Genomic DNA, 26,686 nt, shown 5'->3' on the forward strand with positions numbered 1-26,686 from the left:
TGCATTACGTACTTACCTGGGAGTAAATCCTAATGAATTCTGCATGACTTACTTTGGAAAAGACATGCATGGCGCTGCACGGTAGAACTTTCACCAGGAAGGTAAGGCGGCCATGTGCCCTACTTTACAGAGCACAGTTCCCTATTTGCAGGGATGTCTGGTCCTAGACTTGTGGGTGGTGCTGTGGGTCAAACCACAGAGCCTAGGATTTGCCGATCAGAAAGTTGGTGGTTCGAATCCCCGCGACGGGGTAAGCTCACATTGCTCAGTCCCAGCTCCTGCCAACCTAGCAGTTCGAAAGCATGTCAAAGTGCAAGTAGTAAATAGGGACCGCTCCGGCGGGAAGGTAAACGGCGTTTCCGTGCGCTGCTCTGGTTCGCCAGAAGTGGCTTAGTCATGCTGGCCACATGACCCGGAAGCTGTACACCGGCTCCCTCAGCCAATAAAGCGAGATGAGCGCACAACCCTAGAGTCGGTCACAACTGCACCTAATGGTCAGGGGTCCCTTTACCTGGTCCTAGACTAGTTTAAAGATAAAGAATCCGATTTCCCATCAATAGTGAGCATCTGGAGAGCAGACAAAGCAGGCACACACAGTATTTCTGTTTACATTATAGTAATTAATTCTAATTTTGCATCTATGCATATAAATTAGCATGTGCAATTTTTACGCAAATTGGTGTCTTCCTTGTCTTCTTTTTTGTGATGTGAAAGTGGCTCCCTCACAATTTGGACTTGGACCAGGGACGCTTGGGTTCACAGGTTTACTGCTGGTGAAAATGGCAGGACTCCCTCCATAACACCTTGCCTCACCACACTTAGCAGCTTCCACATAAGCACTAGCTTATGGGATACAGAAACTCAATGTCTTTAGATTGTACTGGCAAGCTGTGTCTGGGAGATAGGCCAGTTGCCTGCTCTGGACAGGGTTATACTCCCTATTTACACAGCCGAGTTTCAGAGTTGGAAGGGCCCCTGAGAGCCATCTAGTCCACCCCCTGCAGTGCATCAAACTTTTGCCCAATGTGGGGCACTCCTGGGTCCAGATATGCCATTTGAGGCTCAGGCTACCTCAGTGGTAAGCTTTTACCAGCTTCTTTACCAGATGCATCTGTTCCTGGAGAACATATAACCGGCAGTAGCTCACAAGGTGGAATGAACGGCAAGATTGGAAGTGCACCAAGATGGAGTACTGGATTGGCCCTGCTGATGTGTTTGCGCCAACCTCCCCACTGCCTCCCCACTGCCTCCTCATCCAGTGACTCACCTGCAGCTCTGCCCCACCCACTCCAGTGAGCCACTTCTGGACAAAAGCAATGTGTGCAAATGTCCCCTCAAGTAATTCCACTCTGTTTGTGGGAGAGAAAGTGGAGGGGGACATTTCACCCAATTTCTCTAGGGGAAGTAGAAATTCACCTAATAAAAATAAAAACAACAACCCAATAAACCCACCCCACCCCCAACAAAAAAACACATTTTAAAAGGGCATAGGATATAAATCGGATCAACCCAAGGCCTGGTTAAAAAGGAATGTTTTTGCCTGGTGCCTAAAGGTGTATAATGAAGGTGCCAGGTGAACTTCCCTGGGGAGAGCATTCCACAGATGGGGAGCCACTGCAGAGAAGGCCCCGCTCTTGTGTTGCCACCCTTTGGACCTCTCGAGGAGGAGGCACAGGAAGAAGGGCCTCAGAAGATGATCTCAGGGTCCGGGTAGGTTCATATGGAAAGAGGCATCCCTGGAGGTATTGCAGTCCTGAGCCGTTTAGGGCTTTATAAGTCAAAACCAGCACACTTTGAACTGGGTCCAGAAACTAAATGGTAGCCAGTGCAGGCAGACCAGGATCAGTGCAATGTGTTCAAACTGTCTTGCGCCAGTGAGCAACCTGGCTGCTGAATTCTGCACTCTTCTTTCTCTTCTTCTTTATTTCTTTCCTTTCCTTATTCTTGCTTTTTTCTATTTTCCTTCTCTACATTAGTGTATTTTTTTTATTGCACCGCGATAATGAATCTGTGTAGGCATGCACTCACCTTAGATACAAATTATTGAAACACTTTCACACATCTTAAGAACATAAGAAGACTGAACGCCTTACTTGAACAGCATCCTTGATCTCACAGTGGCCAATCAGATGGCCTATGGGGAAGCCCTCGAGGAAGACACGAGCCCTCTCCTTACTCATGTTCCCCAAGGACTGGTATTTATTATTTCATCGCGTTTTTATACTGCCTTTCTCTAAATGCACCCCAGGTGGTTTACTCAGACCAAGTTCACAAGCTTCCTGGCATGTGGGGTTCCTTGCTTCTCCCTTCTTCCTTCGAGTCACACAGGAAAAGTCCCGGGGAAGATGTGTGTGTGTGTCTGTGTGGAGTTGCCTTGAGCCTGAAGCTTTGCTACAATCTAAACCACTGAGCCTCTTGGGCTTGCCGATCAGAAGGTTGGCAGTTCAAATCCCCGTGATGGAGTGAGCTCCTGTTGCTCTGTCCCAGCTCCTGCCTACCTAGCAGTTCTAAAGCACACCAGTGCAAGTAGATAAATAGGTGCCACTGTGGTGGGAAGGTAAACGGCATTTCCATGCACTCTGGTTTCCATCATGGTGTTCTGTTGCGCTAGAAGCAGTTTAATCATGCTGGCCACATGACCCGGAAAGCTGACTGTGGACAAATACCGGCTCCCTTGGCCTGAAAGCGAGATGAGCACCGCAACCCCATAGTCGCCTTTGACTGGACTTAACCATCCAGGGGTCCTTTACCTTTTACCCTGCTACAGATTCCTATGCCAAAGTTCCCCCAAGCAAATCCCACTGCAATAAATGAGAGCGGCACAAGAGCTGAACTATACAGAGCTGAACTATAACATTCTACACAGCCTGCTGCTGGCTAATGCCTTTTATAAGTAACATATTTCTGATTCTCATTGCTGTTCAATCAATTCCTTTCTCTGCTTTTGCTGCTGCCTCTGCTGTTGTCTGCTGCAGAAAGCATCTCTCTTCTAGTTTAGAAGGAAATTCGTGCCCTCTCTCTCTTACCACCTTAGCATTAAACCTTCCCTCAAAGCCTAAACAAATCCAACTGGAAGCTTCTGCCCTCAAGGGGTAGCCCCAAACATTGTAGATGGATTCTACTCTCATACCTGATTTATTCTGTCTTGGCTTTGGAGGAGTTAGCTTTGATTGACGTGGATGTAATTAATAACAGAATCGGGTCTTTTGTCACCGTTTAAATAGCAACATTTTTTAACAGGAGGGGAAGCGCGGTGTTGGGCAATGAGAATTAGAAATGTGTTACTTATAAAAGGCATTAGGCAGCAACAGACTGTGTAAAATGTTATAGTTCAACAAACACTGTGCCTAATAAACTCCGTTGACTAATGTGATCAGTTCAGCAGCTTGGGGGGGGGGGAGAAAGGGAAGGGGGGAGGGAGGGAGAGAATAATTCCAGTATGGTGAAGAAACCCAACGCCGGATGAGACCAGCGAATCCAGCAGCACAGATGTTTTTTATTTTAAAAGATATTCAGTTTTCCATATAAAAAAAGGCTGTTTGGTGCAGAGGAAACACTTAAGGGGGAAAACGGAACGAAGGATTTCCATTTTTTTTAAAAAAAGATCAGAACCATTGTTTATTTCAGAGAGAGAGAGAGAGAGAGAGAGAGAGAGGAAGCTGCCTTATAATGAGTCAAACCATTAGTCCATCAAGGTCAGCATTGCCTACACGGACAGGCAGCAGCTCTCCAGGGTTTCAGGCAGGCGTCTCTCTGGAACCTTACGGGAGATGCTGGGGATTGAACCCGGGACCTCCTGCATGCAAGACAGATGCTCTACCGCTGACCTCCAGCCCTTCCACAGAAGTGTGGACTTGGATTTACTTAAGAGCATTCGTGCTGCTCAGTACAGAGTCCTGCAATAGCTGAGTGCAACGCAGGCCAGGGAATGACTGGTTGTCATCTAGAGGAGTTATTCAGGGGACTGTGGGGGGCAGGTGAAAAGGCAGGACCCCTGTTCATTTAAAAGCTGCATCTGGACAGCAGGCTATATGCCTATATAGGTCACCTGGTGACAGCCTTCCCCAGTATGGTGAGATGGCTGTATTTAAATCGCAGCAATTATTTCCACACAACCAACTATGCATATAAATAAGCAAAGGCACATTTTCCGTAAATCTCTGCCCCCCTTTTTGGTAATGGAGTCCTCCTCCTCCTATGATTCTGCATAGGCAATACTAGGATACACAAATCAATAATCTGACCTGGTGGTATAAAGCAGCTTAACAATAATAATAACAATTATTATTTATACCCTGCTTATCTGGCTGGGTTTCCCCAGCCACTCTGGGCGGCTTCCTATGGCATACCAAAGAGTCTCTGCACCTCAAAAGCTAGATGTCAAGGACTTGGGCCCTAGTCTAGCCTTCATCTTAACATGCTTGCATTCTTCATGCAGGGATTGTTTTCTCCATGGAAGCATCAGGAACTGCTGGATCTCTATACAGTGGCTAGTGTAATGAATCTCTGAGCATCAGGAAGCAGCAGAGTCGCCTCAGGCCCTGCATACTAGGTTACATGGTAAGCTACACCTGCGGAAAACTCCTTCCCTAACACAACTATTAACAGTACTGGAGCCCTGTCTTCCTTTTCACCTGGCCACCCCGGAGACAGCTCAGGCTCACCATCTCTATTAACTTTCGTCTTGAATGGGGCCCGTATTCTTCACGCACAACAGTGCTATTTATTTTTTCCTAGAAAAACGGGTGCCAGACACACTATGAACACCTCCCTTTTGCTCTTGCAATGGCAAGGGTGAGCATCTGAGAGGTGCTGGAACTGAGTTCCAGTGAGTTCCAGCTGAAAAAAACAAAACGCTGCACAACACATATGTTTCACAACTCTGCGGCGAGTCGTCTTTGATGAATATTGACAATTTAAACAGCAGCTATTGACTTAAAGGTCTGGAGAATATTTGGCAAGAAAAAGGGGCTTGGAAGAAGAACATATCTAATGTGGCTTGGATGAGATGCATTCGTACAGATGCGAATTGCCATGGCGGCAAAAGAAATGTAATTCCACCTAGACTGTTGGTACCAATCAATAACGGGATTGTTTGATTCTTATTCTCCTCCTCCTCCTCCTCTTCTCTTGTTCCTTGGAAGCATTACAGTTACCACTAAGAATACTGCTAACCCCACCTCCCTCTTAGACACTTCAGTAAATAAATAACATTCAGATAATGATTTTGTGCTCGCTTTCTTGAAAGCCATCAACAGGCTGAATCACATAAGCAGGTACTTCTTGCTCAACAAGATACAAAAAAGCAGAAGGTCCATTTATGGTTGGCTGCTAATTATAAAACAAATGATCAATTAGCCCAGGAGAAAAGTTAACATTATCCTGATGACAAATAGCTCCCTTAAACCTTGAAAGGAAAAATGAATTAAAGTTGTAGCATCTGGGTCTCAATCCAGATCCTTACATCCAGGAGGACTCGCCTCCTTACAGCTAAGACTGGGAACCTTGGGGCCATTATCCCCATGGTTAGGGATGATGAGAGTTTAGACAGGAGGCATTCCCAGCCCTCTCCATTCATAAGCAAGCCCTATTGAGTTCAGTGGGGCAGGTTCATGCCACACATTTAAAGCACATCCAGCGCACATTTAAAACACGCCCTTGGAACAGAGCCACAATTCCCAGAGCTCCCTGTGGAAGAGGGGTAAATTCTTAAAACATTCCAGAAATTGTAACTGGGGCTTCCTAACAGCTCTCCTTCTTCCTAACAGCCTTAAGAAACCATAGCTTCCAAGATTCTTTGCATCATAGAGCTTTATATGTATGCTGTGAATGTGGCCCCACTGAACATCTCCACTGGGTAATGTCTCCTGCTGAACAGATTGTTGACTGTGTTAGCTGAGAGAGAGAGAGAGAGAGAGAGAGAGAGAGAGAGAGAGAGAGAGAATCACCTGTTAGGAAGGAGAAAGAATGGGCTGCCTATAACCAGGTCCACAACAGATGACCAACATGTCCAGAAAGAGGCCTTTCAGTTTGGGACATGTATTCACAATAGCAAATATATCGTTTTTAAGGAGGGTGGTGGATCCACGTCCCAAATCTGTGAGCTTTAATGTAAGTCATTCCCTTGCTTTCCTAATTAGATCAATATATGCAATCCTAGCCTCTTCTGTGCAAGGGATTAATTCCATTTCATAAATTACGTAGCCTTTCCTGGATACCAGATGGTTATTGATTTCCAGTAATACCCTCAGATCACATTGCCCTCTACTTGTATCACCTTATACAAGGCTAAATGCATTGTTCTGGGATGTATAAAATTCCCTGGCCTTGTTCACCACATAGCATCATTCGCCTTATCTCCCGTGCCAAGTGCCAGTTGCATCCCTCACCCTTCCCAAGAGCCAATGTGGTTACAGTGTAGGACTAGGACCTGGAAGGCCAGAGTTCAGTTCACATTTTGGCCATGAAGTTCCCTGGGGGATCTCGGGCCATTCCCTGCCTCTTAGCCAAACCTACCTCATATGATCATCATAATCAACTGCTCCATGCAATGACTGGATTTTGCATCCAGTCCTCAAGACGCTTCTACATCATTTCACTGGTCCATAGCCTTCTGACCACAGGGACAGTCTGTAGGATCAGTAGTCTGGGTGTGAGAAACCAGGAGCGAGTGGCAACTCAGCAGCCAAAGAACAGTAGTAATTTGAAAATGTTGTTGTTGTTTAGTCGTTTAGTCGTGTCCGACTCTTCGTGACCCCATGGACCAGACCACGCCAGGCACTCCTGTCTTCCACTACCTCCCGCAGTTTGGTCAAACTCATGCTGGTAGCTTCGAGAACACTGTCCAACCATCTCGTCCTCTGTCGTCCCCTTCTCCTTGTGCCCTCCATCTTTCCCAACATCAGGGTCTTTTCCAGGGAGTCTTCTCTTCTCATGAGGTGGTCAAAGTATTGGAGTCTCAGCTTCATGATTTGTCCTTCTAGTGAGCACTCAGGGCTGATTTCCTTCAGAATGGAGAGGTTTGATCTTCTTGCAGTCCATGGGACTCTCAAGAGTCTCCTCCAGCACCATAATTCAAAGCATCAATTCTTCGGCAATCAGCCTTCTTTATGGTCCAGCTCTCACTTCCATACATCACTACTGGAAAAACCGTAGCTTTAACTATACGGACCTTTGTTGGCAAAGTGATGTCTCTGCTTTTTAAGATGCTGTCTAGGTTTGTCATTGCTTTTCTCCCAAGAAGCAGGAGCGAGTGGCAACTCAGCAGCCAAAGAACATGAAAATGAGGACCATGCAAATGAGATGGAGCACTAGAGCACAGCATGGGCAGAACCCAGGTGAAAACATTGGCCTCTCCAGTTAAAGGGAGATTGGATGGCAGGCCTAGGTAAAGCCTACCAGGGTGTAGGGGCACTGTCACTCAGAGTAAACATACTGGTTGAAATGGGCCCACAATCTTACCCAATGTATGACCTGTTCATATAGCAAGTCTTGTTGGCTACAATGCTTCCTCACCAATGCTGGTGTCCCCTTTCAGCAGCACAGAACCACTTCATCAGAAAAAAAGGTGGTTGAAATAACGTCTGCCTAAATGCCTCAACAGGATCCTTTTAGGATTCAGTCACACTTAATTCTGAAACTGAACTCTGCATGTTCCAGAGCCATTACTTGACTTTCTCTCCTGTTTCTTCCAGAGCTCGTGAGTTGTGGGGCTCCCCAAAGGCTGGGCGAGCAGCGACATAAATTGACCCACCTCTTATTCGGAGAAAGCCCTGGTGAGTGTGAGCGTTAATACAGAAAGTGGCCAGCCGCCAAAAAACGAAAGTTACCAGATCTGCCGAGAATCCCCAGTGTGACATCATGAAATGGAAGGAATCTGCTGGGCGCCAAAGCGTCTGTTAAAGATCAAAGAAAGGAGCTGGGGGAGAGTTAAGGAAATAGAAACTAGGAGAGAAAATGGGGTGGCTGGTTTGAGGAAAAGGATGTGAGATTTGGCTCAGGAGTGGGGGGCGGAGAGAAAGGGAATACTCTGGAATAAGGAAATCCCCAGACACTTTCATAGGCCTGAATTACATGTGCATCTTCTACTAAGTTCACCGTATCACAAACTCAACCTGACTTTTACAGCAGCCAGATCTAATACTCTGGTAGTACTCTGCTACTCTGGCAAATGACCCAACACTGAGCTGTGTCCCTTCTCCAAACTCTGCCCTGTCCCAAAACCGGCCCCTTTCCCCTGACTGATTAAGCTTACAAAGAACCACTTTCGCATGAGTTCGAAGTATTTTCTACATAGTTGTTTAACAGCACAATTATTGCCCATACAATATACACGTCTACCTAGAAATGAGCTCAAGGGGACCTACTCCCCATTACCAGGGTTGGGAAACATGTGTCCCTGTATAATGAATCATTATACAAAAGCAGGCATAGCTGCTTTCTTCATTTCCAGGAGAGTGCCTTATTTATACATCTGTCCATTTGCAGATCCCTGGACGACCTTGAAATTTCAGCTATTGAATCAACAGGCTGATCATTCCCCTTGATGGCCATTACCATTTTTCTCATTTTGTTCTCAGGTATACTCTTGTGTTTCCAGTGTGTGTGTGTGTAATTCCTTTAAGGTATAAAAATACATGTTTCAGCACAATGGATTAACCACGTACTAGGAATTTTTATACTGTTTGTGAGCGTGTGGGTGTAGACCCAATCCCCATGCTTATTCTGATGAATATACCTTCCTGCTATCTGGGCACCAGTGGGAATTGCTGCAAGGGAAAAGGCCAATTTGACGGAGATCGGGGCTGGGGAAGGAAGGCTGAAACCTCCCCTCCCAACATGCTGCGAACTTGATAATAACCCCCCTTCCCAGCAGCTGTATTTAATTTTTCTAAACATGGCATCATGAACAAGCACACCATTAGTATCACATTTAATAGGTCCTGAGTGTTTGATTTAAAAGAAAGGCATTACCTGGTTTAGGAAAATGCTGAATATCTGTTTTTGTGTGTGTGTGTGTGTGTTGTTTTTTTCAGAACTGCTTACTGTATCTACTTTGCTTTTTTCTCCCGTGTTCTGCACTTGCTTCCTTGTCGTGTGTTTTCAGCAGTGTTCATTTTGAAACACCAGCAAAATTTCAGCCCTTGTTTATGTGTTGAAATAAAGGATCAGCCTTTGCTTACAAGCTTATTTAGAAGACGGTATTGACTCAGGCTGCTTGTTCTCAGTCCGCATTTACCACTATCTTGACAAATGAAGAAACTGGTCCTTCAAAGATTATTCCAAACATTTTGTCGTAAGCAAGGATTATTCCAAACTTTATGAAGTATTTGCACATAAATCTTAGTGGGCGTGGGGATTCTGTTGTTCTTGCTGTTGTCGCTGCTGCTGCTGACCCAGGTCATTTAAAAGTCATTTCCATGTTTGCTTTTAATAATGCCATTCCAGTGGAGCCTATTGCATCTGGGCAAAAGCAAACAGACAGCGCGTCTCTTAGTAGTAATGAGAGATTCACTGGAACACCTTAATTCTTTTAACCTGTGACCATCGTTTTACATCTGTATTACTAGCTCTTTTTGAATGCATCATTCATTCTGCAGCGCAACAAACTCCAATGGGAGTCACTTGCAACAAATGAATCATGGAATCATAGAGTTGGAAGGGATCCCGGGGGTCATCTAGCCCAACCCCCTGCAATCCAGGAATCTTTGGCCCATTGTGGGCCTTGAACCCACAACCGTGAGATTAAGAGTCTCATCATCTACCAACAGAGCTATCCCAGATTGATCAAGTGCAAGGTTGGTTTGGGAAGCAACCTCTCCTGGCAAATAGAAGGGGAAGAAATGGAGGCAGTGAGAGTTTTTACTTTCCTGGGCTCCATGATCACTGCAGAAGGTGACAGCAGTCACAAAATTAAAAGACGCCTGCTTCTTAGGAGAAAAGCAATGACAAACCTAGACAGCATCTTAAAAAGCAGAGACATCACCTTGCCAACAAAGGTCCGTATAGTTAAAGCTATGGTTTTCCCAGTTGTGATGTATGGAAGTGAGAGCTGGACCATAAAGAAGACTGATCACTGAAGAACTGATGCTTTTGAATTATGGTGCTGGAGGAGACTCTTGAGAGTCCCATGGACTGCAAGAAGATCAAACCGATCCATTCTTAAGGAAATCAGCCCTGAGTGCTCACTGGAAGGACAGGTCCTAAAGCTGAGGCTCCAGTACTTTGGCCACCTCATGAGAAGAGAAGACTCCCTGGAAAAGACCCTGATGTTGGGAAAGATGGAGGGCACAAGGAGAAGGGGACGACAGAGGATCAGATGGTTGGATAGTGTTCTCGAAGCTACCAGCATGAGTTTGACCAAACTGCGGGAGGCAGTGGAAGACAGAAGTGCCTGGCGTGCTCTGGTCCATGGGGTCACAAAGAGTCGGACACGACTAAATGACTAAACAACAACAAAAACTTTAAAAACAGCACCAGGGGTTGGCTAATCTCAGGTCCAGGGATCAAATGTGGCTCTCCAAACCTCTCTACCTGGCTCTTTCTCACCACGCTCCCTATCCAACCACATCCCTTCCTCCCAGGCCATGCCCCTCACCAGTCCTGCTGGAATAAAAACATACGAGTCCTACTTGAGCTGGCCGGTGGCCTATCTAATATCCAGCATACGGATCACTCAGCGGCCAACCAGATGCCCACGGGACAATGTGCATGGCACTCAGAGCTGTGTCCTTCAACAATGCTTTTTGCATGCCTGGATGCAGGATAGAGAACCAGTGTACTGTGCAAAGGTAAAATTTGCTTTTGTTGCCCTGCACACTTTTGCCCCTGGCCCCGCCTACTTCTGGCATGCGGACCTCAGGAAGGCTGTCCAGAAGGGAACGTGGCCCTTCAGCTTACAAAGTGTGTTTCTCAGCACTACGTCTTCGTGAGTAGAGACATGGTAGAAGTGTCGAGTTGGAAGGAACCTCGGGGGTCAACCCTCTGCAGTCCCACATCCAATTCGAAACCACACCAGACCCTGCTTAAGCTTTGCAAATGTGCTAGCAGCTTTATTGCTGCACCACTTGCATGCAGTCCTTTTCAACAGCGGTTTATAACCAAGTTGCAATAATTGTGAGCCGCCCCGAGATCTTTGGGTGAAGAACAGTCTATAAATTTAAGTAATTAATTTAATTAATATGCTCACCGATGCTGGTGACTTCTGCATGCCATTCATACAACTTAGTTTTCCCTTTCCCTCCCCATTAAAACATCAAATCTATTAGACTTCGCTGGGGTCCCCCCCCCCACCTTTAAAACTGGTTGTAGTTTCACACAGATTGATATGGAAATATGGGTAGGTGGGTGGGAAGATTCTCTCTCAAGTTTCATTCCAACAGCCAACCCCAACTGCTTGTTTTATTACTACTACTACTACTACTACTACTACTACTACTACTACTACTACAGTGGTACCTTGGATTACAGATGCTTCAGGTTACAGACTCCGCTAACCCAGAAGTAGTACCTCAGGTTAAGAACTTTGCTTCAGGATGAGAACAGAAATCGCATAGCAGCAGCACAGCAGCAGCAGCGGGAGGCCCCATTAGCTAAAGTGGTACCTCAGGTTAAGGACAGTTTCAGGTTAAGAAAAGACCTCCAGAACGAATTAAGTTCTTAGCCCGAGGTACCACTGCACTACTACTACTGTATTACTATTACTATTTCGGAAGATTCTACAGTGGAATCTGCCAGAATGAAAACTTTCCGAAGAAATCCTGGTGTGGAAACTTCAGGACAGTCAAAAGGAAGCACCATGCCTCAGAATGCACAGTTAAACTATGGAGTTTGCTGCCTCAAGGTGTTGCAAGGGTGGCTGGGCTGGATGGCTTCAAAGAGGCGGGGAGATGTTTATGGATATCAATAGCCACATCAACTATGCAGTACCTCCTGTGCTGGAAGCAGTCTACCCCTGAACACCAGTTGCTGGGAACCTCAGATAGTGAGAGTGCTGGAGATCTTGAAAATGCCAAACAGAACGAACAGGAGCTGAGACCATCAGGAACGCAGTAATTTGAATACAGCTCCTCTGTGGTGCAACTATTTTGTAAAACCCAAGCTGCACCTACGAAATTTCAGGCATAAGATTTCATCGGCAAGAGGTCAGGGTGGGGGTAAGCTCCTTGAACACCTGCGTAACTTCTTTATCATTGCTGAATAGAGCTTTGTGTGTCGGCTGAGCTGCCTCCCTGACCAACGATGCTATTAATTGGCACTGACGCAGATGTTCACAGCTGCCTACAAGATGTTGGAGGCTGCTCCCATGTCAGCTGCACATGCTATCACCAAGAAAACTACTTTAATTCATTCCTTGGGGTTAGGCTTTTTGTTGCCTCGATGTGACCCGCTAAAACAAAAGGCAGATCTGCCAACAGAAAAGAATAGCCATCAGCCAGGGGGGGGGGGGCTGTCACCAACCTGGCTGGGCGCCTGGGCACATTTGCAGGACAAGGGAACTGCCGTGGTTATTGCACATGCACCACAGCTAAGCACCACAACCTATTACATTGGTGGCGGTACAGTGGTACCTCTGGTTACGTAATTAATTTGTTCCGGAGGTCTGTTCTTAACCTGAAACTGTTCTTAACCTGAAGCACCACTTTAGCTAATGGGGCCTCCTGCTGCCACCGCACCTGAAGCAAAGTTCTTAACCCGAGGTACTATTTCTGGGTTAGGGGAGTCTGTAACCTGAAGCGGATGTAACCTGAGGTACCACTGTATAATGCTTCTTCCAACCTAATTTCAGCAGGTGGGAAAGGACCCCAACTGTTCTGTTATAAGCTGAACTAGCAGGGCCATGGCTGCTGGACCTCCTCATAGAGGGAGGAATTTAAAAATAACTCAAGAAAATCTTTAATAAAAAAACTATCAAGACAAAAGACACATTGCATGATCCAGAAGAAGGGGGAACTTCTTCTGAACATTCTTCCCTACAAAACATTCTCTCTCTCTCTCTCTCTCTCTCTCACACACACACACATACACTTTGATTGGTAAGGATGGCTACAAGCAACAGTGGTAGCAGTATTGTACCCTCCTTGACACCCATGCTTTCTGCTCTTTCTCCTAACTGGCTTTGTAATGTCATCATACGGCCCAACCTGACCATGTGATGACATATTGGCATTGCAATGCAATCACACTTGCTCTGTGGTAACCCAAGGGATGATGGCACCCAGGGGCAGAGCAAGTGGGGGTGGCCCCGAGTGTCACCGACGAAGGGGGTGACATTCAGCGTGCCACCTGCCCTGGGCTGCTGGAGGAGGCAGGCAGGGAGATGACGGGAAGGAGGCTGGCAAGCAAACAAGAGGAGGGTGGATGGAAGGAAAGAAACAGCAGAAGCTCCCTCAAGTCAGGACCCAAACCCTGTAACCCCCCCCCCAAAAAAAAGCTCAACAACTCATGAGAATGTGTCACAGCCAGTATTTTTATACTGTGAGTAGATCGTAGTCTCATTAATTGGAGTCCAAGTAGATTTTAATGGGGGGGGGGGGAGACAAGAAATTTTCTGCTCCGGGTACCACCTGACCTTGCTACACCACTGACGGCACCAAAAGAGCTGCCAGCTCTTAAACAATGAGTAAACAAGGGGAAGTCTGATTGCCAAAGAATTGATGCTTTTGAATTATGGTGCTGGAGGAGACACTTGAGAGTCCCATGGACTGCAAGAAGATCAAACCTCTCCATTCTGAAGGAAATCAGCCCTGAGTGCTCACTAGAAGGACAGATCCTGAAGCTGAGACTCCAATACTTTGGCCACCTCATGAGAAGAGAAGACTCCCTGGAAAAGACCCTGAAAGGGAAAGATGGAGGGCACAAGGAGAAGGGGACGACAGAGGATGAGATGGTTGGACACTGTTCTCGAAGATACTAGCATGAGTTTGACCAAACTGCGGGAGGCAGTGGAAGACAGGAGTGCCTGGCATGCTCTGGTCCATGGGGTCACGAAGAGTCGGACACGACTAAACAACTAAACAACAACAAACAAGGGGAAAGTCTGGTAGGTTTTTAGTATCCCCCCGCCCCCGCCACATGCATTATATTTGCACTGAAAATGTTTAACTGTGAATATACCCTGCAGCCTACTTTTAATGCTAATACATTTCAATGGGACAGATGTTAGCAAGACTCATAGCTCCGGCAACATTTCAATTTTGCGTACAGCTCTAAAATGACGTGCAGAACTTGCCTCTAACCCTTTCCCCAGTTTTCAAGAAATGCTGGGCGACGTCTACGTTAGTGCCAGTACAATGTACCATATTAAAAACAGAGCTGCCGTAGATAATCAATTAATCAGTTAGATTGATCAATTAAAATTGTTTTCTTTGTAGGGAATGGATTGGGGAGAGACTGTGCAGTCAACTAAAAAGTTGCCCCTAAGTAACTGAAGAGAATTTCTATAACATGATTTTTTTAAAAAAAATCAGCACTAAATAGACACCTCTCCAAAGATGGTTGAGTTCCAGCGAGTTCTGACTGAAAAAAAGCCCTTATTAGGCCACATTCACACCGTGCATTTCAAGGACCATGATGCTACTTTAAAAGGTCATGGGTTCCCCCAAGGAATTCTGGGAGTTGTAGCTTGTTAAGGGTTCTGAGAGTTTAGTTCCATTCCCCTCACAGAACTACAATTTCCACAGTAGCTTAACAAAGAAAAAAACCCCACACCTCTCTTCACTGGAAACTCTTTAAGTGCTTTGAATTTGTGGTGTGAATGTGGCCTTAGAAGGGAGGAAAATATTAGGTTCTCTTCTATTTCAGAGTTTAAAAAATTAGGATTGTACTCATGGGCGGAGTCAGGATTTTTGTTGGGGGGCGGAACCTACATTATTGGTCAGTATTTCTGTTGTTTTACTTGATCTGGGGGGGCAGCTGCCCTCCCCCCAGGTTACACCCATGATTATACTTCATCATTTCATCCTAGATTTCAGCATGTTAGGCCAGTTTACATGGCTTGTGAAGTTTTGCCAATAAAGATGTTTGAACACAAATTCAAAATGGGATGGGATAACCCTTTTCTCCAGTAAAGAAACAAATATGTGTAAGATTTTAATTTCCCTCTGCTCCTCGGTAGATAATCAAGATTTTTCATTGCAAATGATGCTAGAAACAAGGGTGTGTCTAGTTTCCCCGACCAAAGCAATCTACATAAGAAAAGAAATTTAATCTACCCTGTTTAATGTTATGTTGTCTCACAACAATACCCCATCTGCTTAGTGTAGCTAAAAAGGAATCATTATACCCTTCATCAAGTTACAGAAAGGAGTAACCTTCAAATTACGCCTTTTCGGGCTTTGAAGGGAAAATTGACAAGGTAATTAATCTAAGAACACAAAACAGGTTCACTCTGGATTCTAGCTACACAAGCAAATGGCAGCATGGCCTTCATGGTGGATAAAATTTGCGCTTTTCAGTGGCCATTTTGAATTATTTAAATAGAACTTGTTTAACCAGATTTTTTTAATTAAAAAATGCACAAGCGCATTAGTGTTCCTTCTTTTCTCTTGAAAAAGCAGGGCAATCTCACTTTATCAATTACAAGCGTTTTAAATTGACTAAAAAGCCATCCCCAATTAGCCTGGCAACCTTTCTTTTCTTTAAAAAAGTTACTTACAGTTTAAAACAAGTTAACAAAAAAAAAAACTTCAGGTAGCAGGACCCTCTCCTGCTCTTGGATAGCATCAGCTGAGATATATGCATTCACAATCCAAACATGAAGGATCCAGGCGAACGCCACAGTCCTAACCAAGTCTTCTCAGAAGTCCTTTTGAAATCAGTTGTGAATGCAGCTCCCATTGAAATCAGTGTGAAAAGTTAGGCCTGATTACAAGTCTCATTGAGGAGTAGGAGCAACTAACGTAGTTCAGATCCAACTTAGTTTAAGGGTCCTCCTCTGCAGTTGTGTGCAGATTCAATTAATAAAAACCAAATGAGTCAAATCTACACCTTCATAATATTTGTAGACACACACACACACACAAAAGGGAGCGGCCATAAAATCATCTCTGTATAATCCAAAGTGGTACAATCCAGGAACAGTTTGAGCATGGGCTCAGCTGGTTTCCTAGAGAGCCCTGTGACCTGGCAGCAGCAGCAGCAGCAGCCCCAATTAGCAAAGATTTGTTTTCATTGCCAATGGATAAGGCTTTCATAAACAAATCCAGGAAGAGGCTTGGAAAGGTATTTGGTTGGCGACGGATCGGCTTGCATCTTGGGAGTCCTGATTTCTGTGACTCTGCTATAAGAGTGCTGCTCCTCCTGGCTAAGGACTGTCTACTTCAGCATCCTCTTCTCACAGTGGCCAACCAGAGACCCATGGAAATACATCCAGATGTGTGGAGTTAAATCTTTAACTTCTCCTGTATCGAAAGGCACAGCTCCTGTTGTCTTTGCCAGTGCCACATTTCCAAGAGTGATGGCATCCACCGTCGCTTGGCTCAGTAGCCGCCCTTTGTTAGATCCTCTTGAGACTTGTCATACAAGTCCATCGGCATGCCTTCTCCTTGTACAGACACATTTGGCAGCATCTTGTTTGGAGCCACAGCTGTGCTTCTGGAATCTGAATCTGTTTCCCAGTCTCCTTCATGCCTAATCGTACGGTGCCCTTTAAGGAACCCAATGACCTCATTCACACAAAAAGGGTTAGCCTGAGGTAAATTTTTCCCTGGGGTTGGTGGGGGGAAACAACCCCCAAGTTATCTTTGGTGATCTCCCCCCCACCCCACCCCGGCATTCACAGTTTTTCTCTCTATCTCTGCCCCCCCCCCCGTGTGAAAACATTTCCAAAGCTTTTCCTTATCCCTTTTTAAAATACGGTGGTACCTCAGTTTACGGACAGTCCTGTTTACGAACTACTTAATAAAGAAACTTAATAGTTTCTTTCGCCCAGGTTTTTTATGATCCATATTAATGTAGTTACAGTGGTACCTCAGGTTACATACGCTTCAAGTTACAGACTCCGCTAACCCAGAAATAGTACCTCAGGTTAAGAACTTTGCTTCAGGATGAGAACAGAAATCGTGCTCCGGCGGCGCAGCAGCAGCGGGAGGCCCCCATTAGCTAAAGTGGTGCTTCAGGTTAAGAACAGTTTCAGGTTAAGTACGGACCTCCGGAACGAATTAAGTACTTAACCCGATGTAAACCCGATGTCGGTTTACCAACTCCGCAAAACCGGAAGTAGTGTTCCAGTTTGCGAACTTTACCTTGGTCTACGAATGGAAGCCGAACGGTGGAAGGGCACCGGTGGCAAGAGGCCTCATTAGGGAAAGCACGCCTCAGTTTAAGAAAGGTTTCGGTTTAAGAATGTACTTCAGGAACGGATTAAGTTCGTAAACTGAGGTACCACTGTACAAGTTTAAAAGTAATTGGGAACTAAGCACAAGATGGAGTCTCTCTTTCTCTCTCTCTCTCTCTCTCTCTCTCTCTCTCTGTCTGGGCATATCTTCATGGAAAATTCCAGTTTAGTACAAAACATAGAATCATAGAATCATAGAGTTGGAAGAGACCACAAGGGCCATCGAGTCCAACCCCCTGCCAAGCAGGAAACACCATCAGAGCACTCCTGACATATGGTTGTCAAGCCTCTGCTTAAAGACCTCCAAAGTAGGAGACTCCACCACACTCCTTGGCAGCAAATTCCACTGTCGAACAGCTCTTACTGTCAGGAAGTTCTTCCTAATGTTTAGGTGGAATCTTCTTTCTTGTAGTTTGAATCCATTGCTCCGTGTCCGCTTCTCTGGAGCAGCAGAAAACAACCTTTCTCCCTCCTCTATGTGACATGAATGGTATATTTGGATGGGAAAAGGAAGCATGAAGTGGTGCTTAGCTCTGCTTTGCCCCATTGGTGGAGTTTGCGGCCTTGCATACTTTGGATTGGCATGGGGTGTGCATATCTCCACAGGCATGCAGGATGGTTAGTATGTCAGGTGTCGCGTCACATCACCACTGGCAAAAATCGCATAGGCTGTCACAGCCAATCAAATTAAAGGGCAGGGTGGGTGAATGATGTCAAGGGCAGTGCTGGCAAAGAAGGAGAAAGGGGGAGGGAGGTGTTCATGAGAAGCAGCCACCGCCAGTGAAGAAGAGTGCTCAGTGGCATAGATGCAACACAAGCTCAGCAGTAGAGTGCATGCTTTTTACACATAAGAAGTCTCTGGTTCAATCTGTGGCATCTACACTTTAAAGGATGAGATCAGAGAGAATGAGAAAGATGCAGGAGAGCCACAGCCAGTCAGAGAGGCAACACAGGGTTAGACGGACAATTAGTCTGACTTTGTAGAAGGCAACTTCATATTTGTTTGATTACTGGAAATGGGAAATTTCAGAAAATAGATACGTAGATGGATAGGTGCATATAAGTATAAAAATACTTGAAATTCAATTATATATATAAAAAATGCTGCAGAAATATAGTGTCACATGGGGCTTGACTCTCTTGTATGGTGCTCCCTCCCTGATTAGGGTTCTTTACCTTTAGACCCGATTCTGACAGAATAGCCGTTCAAGTAGAGGACTCCTTCAAACAGAGGTGGGACCTCAGAGGACTACACCTATAAAGTAGGACACACACATACTTTAGGCAAGGCTCTTCTTACATTCTGATGAGATCCGCATTATTTTCCTTTCTTTTCTCCCCAAGAGCTACAGCCTGCAAATATGCCCTTCCCTCCTTCAAACAGCCTTTGTTCCGGAAGAGTTGCCATCTTTGAAGCTCTGTTATTCTGAAGATGGGGAATGGAACGAGTGAAGCAATGCCATCCCCATGGATACGGAATCGAAACCATAATTGTCAAGGACCTTTCCAGTGATCAGTTATCTTCTGCTCTTTATTTTAGTCCCTGTAATACTGGGCGCCATTATATTTGTTTTGTCTATCAAGGCTATAGGCAAAGACATTTTGAGCCCCTGGTCCTGGAGGACTTTATTAATATGACTCCATAAAGCACAAAAGAACTCTTTGTATTTTATTTTTTTATATACAGCAGCTCTTTGTCTAGGCAGGTATCCAGCCCACCAGGAATAAGATCTCAATACTCTCAATTGAATCTGTCGTTTACTACCTAGCTCTTGTTTCAGTAGGGGGGGGAGAACAAAATGGCAATTCCTGGGCAACCGGCAGATCTAGTTTGAAGTAATCTTATGCAGGGTAATTGAGGGTGACAGTAGGGGAGAGAGGAAGATAGCATTGTTAATGTAAAACATGGCTTCCTGGAGATAAACCAAAAGCCTTCCCATTTCTTTTGTATTTACAAAGAATTCAACCCTCCCTTTGAAATGCTTCTGTTGACAACCTGTGAATATCAATAAGTTGTTGGCATCTATCTGACTTGAGAGACAATGGAAGAGTACACCATCAAGGGTAAAGTAAAACTGTTGGAAAGTTATAGCACCTGCGGTGGCTGTAGAGATCAGTATGGGAGAGGCATATTTTATTGCAGCTGAGACAGATGGAGGCATGCCCAGTTTCACCCAGTTTCACCATGATGTTTCCCCTCTCTGCATTCCTCCCAGTGGTCATTCCTCCTCTGGTCACTGCTGTGGCTACACAACCTGACTGTCTGTTTCCAGACACTGCAATCGTCTGCAAGGGACTCCTACACGGCAGGGCTAACAATGCCAGCCTTCGTGTCATATTTGCAGACATCTTTATAATGAAGAGTTGGTCTGCCCACAGGCCTGGTGCCTGAAGCCAGCTCCCTGCAAAGCACATCCTTGGAGATCCTGCCATCTTCCATTCTGTGTACATGACCAAGCCAGCGTAGATGTCGCTGAGAAATGCGGGCTTGGGAGAGAACATCTTTGTCTTGCCTTGTGATGCCCAGAATCTTCCTGACACAGCTCATACAGAAGTCACTGAGGCATTGCTCCTGCTAAGTGTAAGTTGCACACGACTCACTTCCATAAATCAATGTGCTCAACATGGTAGACCTTCTACCAGGAATGTCAAACTATTCATATGGTTTACAAGTAGGGATGCTACTTGTCACGTGGGTCCATTAAGAACATAAGAAGAGCCTGCTGGGTCAGATCAATGGTCCATCTAGTCCAGCATTCTGTTCTCACAGTCACTGGCCAGACGTATTTTGGAAATCTGAAAGCAGGACATGAGCACAGCAACACTCTTCTCTCCTATGATTTCCAGCAGCTGGTATTCAGAAACATTACTGCCTCCAGCTTTGGAGATCGATCATAGTTATCAGGATTAGTACCCATTGCTAGCCTTTATCCTCCATGAATTTGTCTGATACTCTTTTTAAGGCATCTAGGTTGGTGGTCATCATTCCATAGTTTAAGTATGTGCTGTGTTTATTGAAAAGCCAGGGCTGTGCAACAGACAAACTAATGCCAGTGAACTGGAAGAAGCAAAGATCACCAAGCAATGATTCTTCATTATCAACTTTGTTGGACTGGTCATGTGGTTCAGAATGCCTGATTATCATCTTCCAAAGCAACAATTCTATTCCCAACTTAAGAATGGAAAGCGATATACTGGTGGACAACAACAGAGGTTTAAAGATGTTCTCAAGGCAAATCTTTAAAAATGTAGTGTAAGCACTGATAACTGGGAAACACTGGCCTGTGAGCACTCCAGTTGGAGGACAGCCTTTACCAAAGGTGTCATGGACTTTGAAGAAGCATGAACTCAGGGCAAAAAGGAGAAACGAGCTAAGAGGAAGGCATGCTTGGCAAACCCTCATCATAATCAACTCCTGCAGAGAAACCTATGTCCCCACTGTGGAAGGACGTGTGGATCCAGAATTGGCCTCCACAGTCACCTACAGACTCACTGCTAAGGCCATGTTCATGGAAGACAATCTTACTCGGCTACGAGTGATTGCCAAAGAAGTGTGTGTTAAGTATCTATATATTCTCTTTTAAAAAATATAAATTAGAGCACACATACATCTAATACACACATACACAAGTCTCATTAGTTTCATTTTACTAGAATCTAAAGTGAAGTGAAATCTTTGGATGTTGCTTATACAGATGTTGCACCCTTGGTAAACTAAAAGAGAAGGAGCTAAAGTACAGGAAGTTATGTGGACTGCAAGTATCCATCATTACAGACAGTAGTTTGATGCTGCAATGGTCAAAACAAAACAAAAAAGCCAGGGAGATCAAACCCATGAAGGATGAAAATGATGTTTCCAAGGCCCATATGTGGAATCTGCTCAGCAAAATGCCCATTTAAGGTGCAATTCCAGTTCCAGGCAGACACAGGGGAAGGAAAGAAGCATACACAACCGGGTTGCTGGAAAAACAACAACACACCAGTAAGACCACTTAGCTGTAGGGAAAACAGTCAAGGCATCCCAGGTTGTGTAAAAGTTTCTCACTTTACCCACATGATGGCTGCATAGGATTACCATCGCAGTCCAGATTCGAACTAAAGTATGCAATATTCTGGTTTGCGGTTTTAATGTTACTGTCATAATTTGTTTGCATCAAAAATGGTTAATACTGTCTTCTCCTGACAAAATCACCTCAAGACAGCTTACAACAGAGTCCTAATATCAGCAAAACCGCAATATAAAATAGGTGACCATGTAACAGCATTATATATTTAACCCTCCCAAGACTCCAGATGGCTCCTTCAAGCATTTATTACATTATTTATTCAAGCATATGTTAAATAGGCAAACTATTTAAACTGCTTCCATCTACAGAGCACCATCTTATGCAAGGAAAAGGGTTGAGCTGGAATCCTTGCCACTGACATGTAGTTTTCTCTGGAAGCTTATAATATTATGCATTGCACAGACCTCTTAGATTTGGAGGGTTTTAATATTAGATTTGGGTGGCATGCCTACCTTTGGCAAGAGAAAGAGGAGGTGCACAGAGGATTCTCTAATCATATAATCAGAGGCCCATTATTGGAAGTGTGGAAGAGGTATAAAAAACTAATTGAGAAAGGCATCCCCTGGTGGCTCTCTCCAATCAATATCATTAAAATAAAAAAATAAATATGACAGACGACAGATGTACGTATGAGGATCTTCTAGAAAAAACAGAAACAGGATGGAGGGTGAAGCCCTATGAGGAGTTGAAAGACAAAATAAAAGAATGGTTCCACTTCCATCAGATTAACGCTTTATGGGGTGAGCATAAGAGACTGGGCATGAACGAAAAAAAATCGAGGTTTCAGGTCGAAATTCTGGAAAGTAATGATAAACTCCTCTCCAAAATGTATAAACAATTATTGGAATGGGATACCAAAGAAGATCTGGTGAAGGGAGTGATGGTAAAATGGGAGAAAGACCTCGGTCATAATATAGATTATAACAAATGGCAGATACTTTGGATGAAAGGCGTAAAATTTACAGCTTGCGTAGCCCTGAGGGAAAATTTAGAGAAAATGATGTACCGTTGGTACCTGACCCCAGTAAAGCTAGGAAAAATGTATAAAGCAGTTGATAACACCTGCTGGAGATGTAGAGACAAGGTTGGGACCTTCCTCCACATTTGGTGGACCTGTGATGTAGTAAAAGAATTCTGGAAGCAAATTTATGACGAAATGAAAATTTTTTTGAAGTATAACTTCCCCAAAACCCCTGAGCTGTTTCTCTTAGGGTTGATTGGTAAGGAAATAAAGAAAATAGACCAAACATTTTTTCAATATGCCATGGCCGCGGCGAGGATCCAAATCGCACAAAAATGGAAAACCTCTGACTTACCCACGGTGGGAGAGTGGCAATTGAGGTTATATCAATATATTGAACTAGCGAGATTAACACAAAAAATAAGACAAAACAACATAGGTAAATATAAAGATGAATGGAATAAATTTTTAATTTATTTTGAAAATATCCAGGGAATAAATAATTTATCAGTAGACGATAGTTAAAATCATCGATGTATAACGTTTAATTAATACTGCAGAAGTAATATAAGAATAGGTAACTCCAAGACCGAGATGGACGGAAGTTCTGTAATCTGTAATTGTATATACGTCACTTGTTTCTTCTCTTTTTTGCTCTTTTTTCTTTTCTTTCTTTCTTCTTTTTTCTATTTTTTTTCTTTTTGATGGAATCCTGTTTTGTATGCTTGTATCTGTAACATAATGTAAACTATGTATTTTTCCTAAATAAAATTTCTTAAAAAAAAAAAAAATGCATTGCACAGAGGGAATGAACAGTGGGAAGTTTTTTCTCCCTCAAAACACTAGAACTCGTGGACTTACAATGAAACAGAATTTTGTAAGTCTCAGGACGGCAGATCAAAGGAAATACTTCCCCACACAGGGCGTACTTAACTGTGGAACTCACTGCCACAGTGGGCAATGGTGACCACCAGCCTAGGTGGCAGCAGTGCTTATGAAGACCAATCGCTGGAAACTGTTTGAATCCTGTGTTCGGATCCTGCTTGTGTGTTTCCCAAAGACATCTAGTTGGCCACAAGATCCTGGACTAGATTGGCCATTTTCCTGATCCAGCGGGCTGTTATGTTCTTATGTCCTGATGATGATGATGATTTTAAAAGAAATTCTGGTGTGTGTGTGGGGGGGGTGATTTTCACTGGGGCCACAACTCATTGGGGTTTAATCCTTCTAGCTGCAATGCCATTAAAAAACAAAACCCACAACTCTCCCCAGTGCTGCAATTACCCTTAGAAAAACAGCTCTCTCCGTGGCCAGCAATCCTATAGTCTTGTGCCAGGCTGATGGTGATGTGTAGATGAACTGCGCCAGGTTCACGGGTGGAGATGAAAGGGTTAAACCTCCCCTCTCATTGTGCCGCAGTCCAGATGAAAACCAGGGAGCCCTGCACGGATTAATATTTTATTCTAAAATCACAGGCATGAGTCACTAAATTAGTACAACATCTGGTTTGGCTCTGAGCCCAAGCCACTTCTTTGCACCCACATTTGCTGCATCAGCAGAACATCTGCTTTACAAAAGACAAAGTAATGAGCCTGGGAGGTCCAAGGCAATAGATGGAATCCGAGCAAAGGTGGCATAGCCCTTTTGCTCCTGCCCAGGCACGCCACACATCCTTTACGCCTTTGTTGTACGTTCGGGGACCTGCGCTCAGGGTCAGCTCCAGGCTTTTTAATGCAAACAGAAACAAATTTCTGCCACATCCCTATACAAAAGCCCAAAAGACAGGCAGTCAAATCTTAGTCCTCCATTGCCAATGGGGCACCATCCTCCACTATGCCTAAGGACTGCAGGCCAGCTTAGCATGTCAGGGCAGGCCGTATGATAAGGTTACCAGATTTTTTTCATTGAATCTGGGGACACTTTTCAACGCCAGTAGGAATGATAGGATTTTGTCAGGGGACTGATTTGTAAATCCCCGGGAAATGGGGACACCTGGAAACCTTACATATGACACACTCCATTCTGTTTAGCCCCCAGCCCTCAGTATCTGCCACCTGAAGCAGCTGCCTCACTCTGCCTAATGGTAGGGCCGGCCCCACTTCTAGCCTGCTCCCCTGCCCAGTAACACAATGTTTCATAGTTACTGAACATGCTCAGTTCTCACTGAGCAGTTTTGGGGAAACGGTTCCCTCCCCCCTCCCAAATTGTTCCTAAATACTTTTTGTGTTTCTGCAAACAGCCAGATTCTGCTTCTGAGGCAGCTGATCCCGCCCTTTTGGGTGTGGACAATGCTATTTTGTCTACATAAGAATCAAAACTCACCTCTGAACATCACTAACTGAGGGGATGATTATGTAAACAGCTGGTCGGCTTTCTGTCAAGGTTTTCCTGTTGTTGATATATAAAATGTGTGGGGTGCAGATATTAGGATTTAGTTTTGTCAGAAAAATAAGCAGGAAAGCCTAATCTATAATTCTCTGGGTAGCAGCAGGAGAGAGAAAGTTAAAAGTCTGCCCTAATAGTTTTTGGAAAACTGAAACAAGACAGATCACTTAGGAGATTTCAGTCTTCATATTAGTTACTACCTGAAGACCACTCCATTATTATTATTATTATTATTATTATTATTATTATTATTATTATTATTATCATCATCATCATCATTGGCATGGTGGCAAATGTTAAACTAAGCAAAAAGACTATAGATATGATTCTCTTTCAAGGCTGCTAGTTCAAATGTTGAACTCCAGAGTCTTCCAAAACAAGGGATGTCCTTTTAATTTCTCTACTGCGGACTTCTCCACCCTCAGGTCCTCCAGATGTCTTGGACTACAGCTACTCGAATTCTTGACCATAGGCCATGCAGGGCGGGGCTTGTGGTTCTTGCATTCCAAACATCTGGGGGGGGGCACCATATTAGTGGTAGAGGCTGAAAAAGAGACATTTCTTAAAATTAAGGAATGCCAGGCAGCTGATCTCGCATCAGAACTGGTGCCTCTACATTTACTTAAATGGGCTCTGATGGCCTGATTAATAACAGTGTAAGCATGGCACTGACTGCACCTTTATTGTGCTCCTTAATCACCTTAATCTGATTTATCACTCTGTTACAGCTCACTCCATTTGGATGTTTAAAAGCCATGTTAAAATGTTTGGATGATTCAGTGTCTAGTCAGCAGTAACATCTGCTTACATCTAATTATTTTCAGGTGGAATCTCAACAGCAAACCGTTTTTTGGTGGGGGGAGTTTGCAAGGATAGTAATGATGCTTTCAGGAAGACTGATGAAAGAGGGGACACGTGAGTTGTATGTGTTGCTTTCTCTCCAAATTAACATCACCTCCCCCCCCCCCACACCTTGATAATATTGCCTTTTAAAATTTAATTATCAAGATAAAAAGGCTGGTGGCAACTCATAGACGACTCCACTGCAAAAATGCATCTCAGTGGGACTGGCACAATGTTTTGCACTTCCAGAGCTGCTATGATGATGGTGGTGGGGGTGATGATGATGATAAAATGCTTGCATCCGCCAGGACCTTGACTGCGCTGTTACAGCAGATGGAACTCAAAGGGTGTCCACAGCACTGTCTACTCCTATTGTGTTGGATGAGTTTCCGTTAGTAAGGCTCGACATGGACAAGGTGTTTGGATCGGTAAGAGCAACCACTTGCTTTCTGGAACCTTGCCCCTCTTGGCTGATAAAAAATTAGCAGCGAGGGGACAGCTGGCTGGGCCAGGGAGGAGATTAATGCCTCCATACAAGAGGGAGTGGTCCCTGCCTGCTAGAAGGGGGTAGTGCTAAAATCACTCCTCGGGAAACCTGCCCTGAGTTAAGAAAATCAGACTAATTACTGGCCAATTGACAACCACCCATTTTGGGGCAAGGTTCTGTTGTTACTGAATTTTCAGTACCATGTAGCTCTATGCCATGGGTAGGCAAACTAAGACCCGGGGGCCGGATCCTTCTAAATCCAGCCCGCAGGCGGTCTGGGAATCAGTGTGTTTTCACATGAGTAGAATGTGTCCTTTTATTTCAAATGCATCTCTGGGTTATTTGTGGGGCATAGGAATTCGTTCACCCCCCCCCCAATATAGTCCGGCTCCCCACAAGGTCTGAGGGACAGTGGACTGGCCCCCTGCTGAAAAAGTTTGCTGACCCCTGCAGTCTATGCTTTCCAAAAGCTCTGCATTTCTCTAGGTCCATGAGCCTTGCAAGAAGTAAAATTGTCCAAAATATTTCCCACAGAGTGCTGAAGGGCTCTGAATTGGTTGTTGTTTGTTTGTTAAAGCACAGCGGAGGAGGATTTTTTAAAAGTTTAA

The 26,686-nt window shown here is 44.6% G+C and overlaps 1 long non-coding RNA gene across 1 annotated transcript; it reads left to right on the forward strand.

Annotated features, from left to right (window-relative positions):
- The first annotated feature begins 5,864 nt into the window (after window positions 1-5,864).
- On the forward strand, window positions 5,865-8,606 carry LOC310702205. The gene is made up of 3 exons (XR_014523355.1): window positions 5,865-6,111; window positions 7,695-7,775; window positions 8,488-8,606. It is a non-coding gene; the product is annotated as an uncharacterized lncRNA (long non-coding RNA).
- Window positions 8,607-26,686: the final 18,080 nt, after the last annotated feature.

This window comes from Podarcis liolepis, assembly GCF_965112155.1.
Source record: "Podarcis liolepis genome assembly, chromosome: 2".
In the NCBI taxonomy this organism is placed as follows: Eukaryota; Metazoa; Chordata; class Lepidosauria; order Squamata; family Lacertidae; genus Podarcis; species Podarcis liolepis.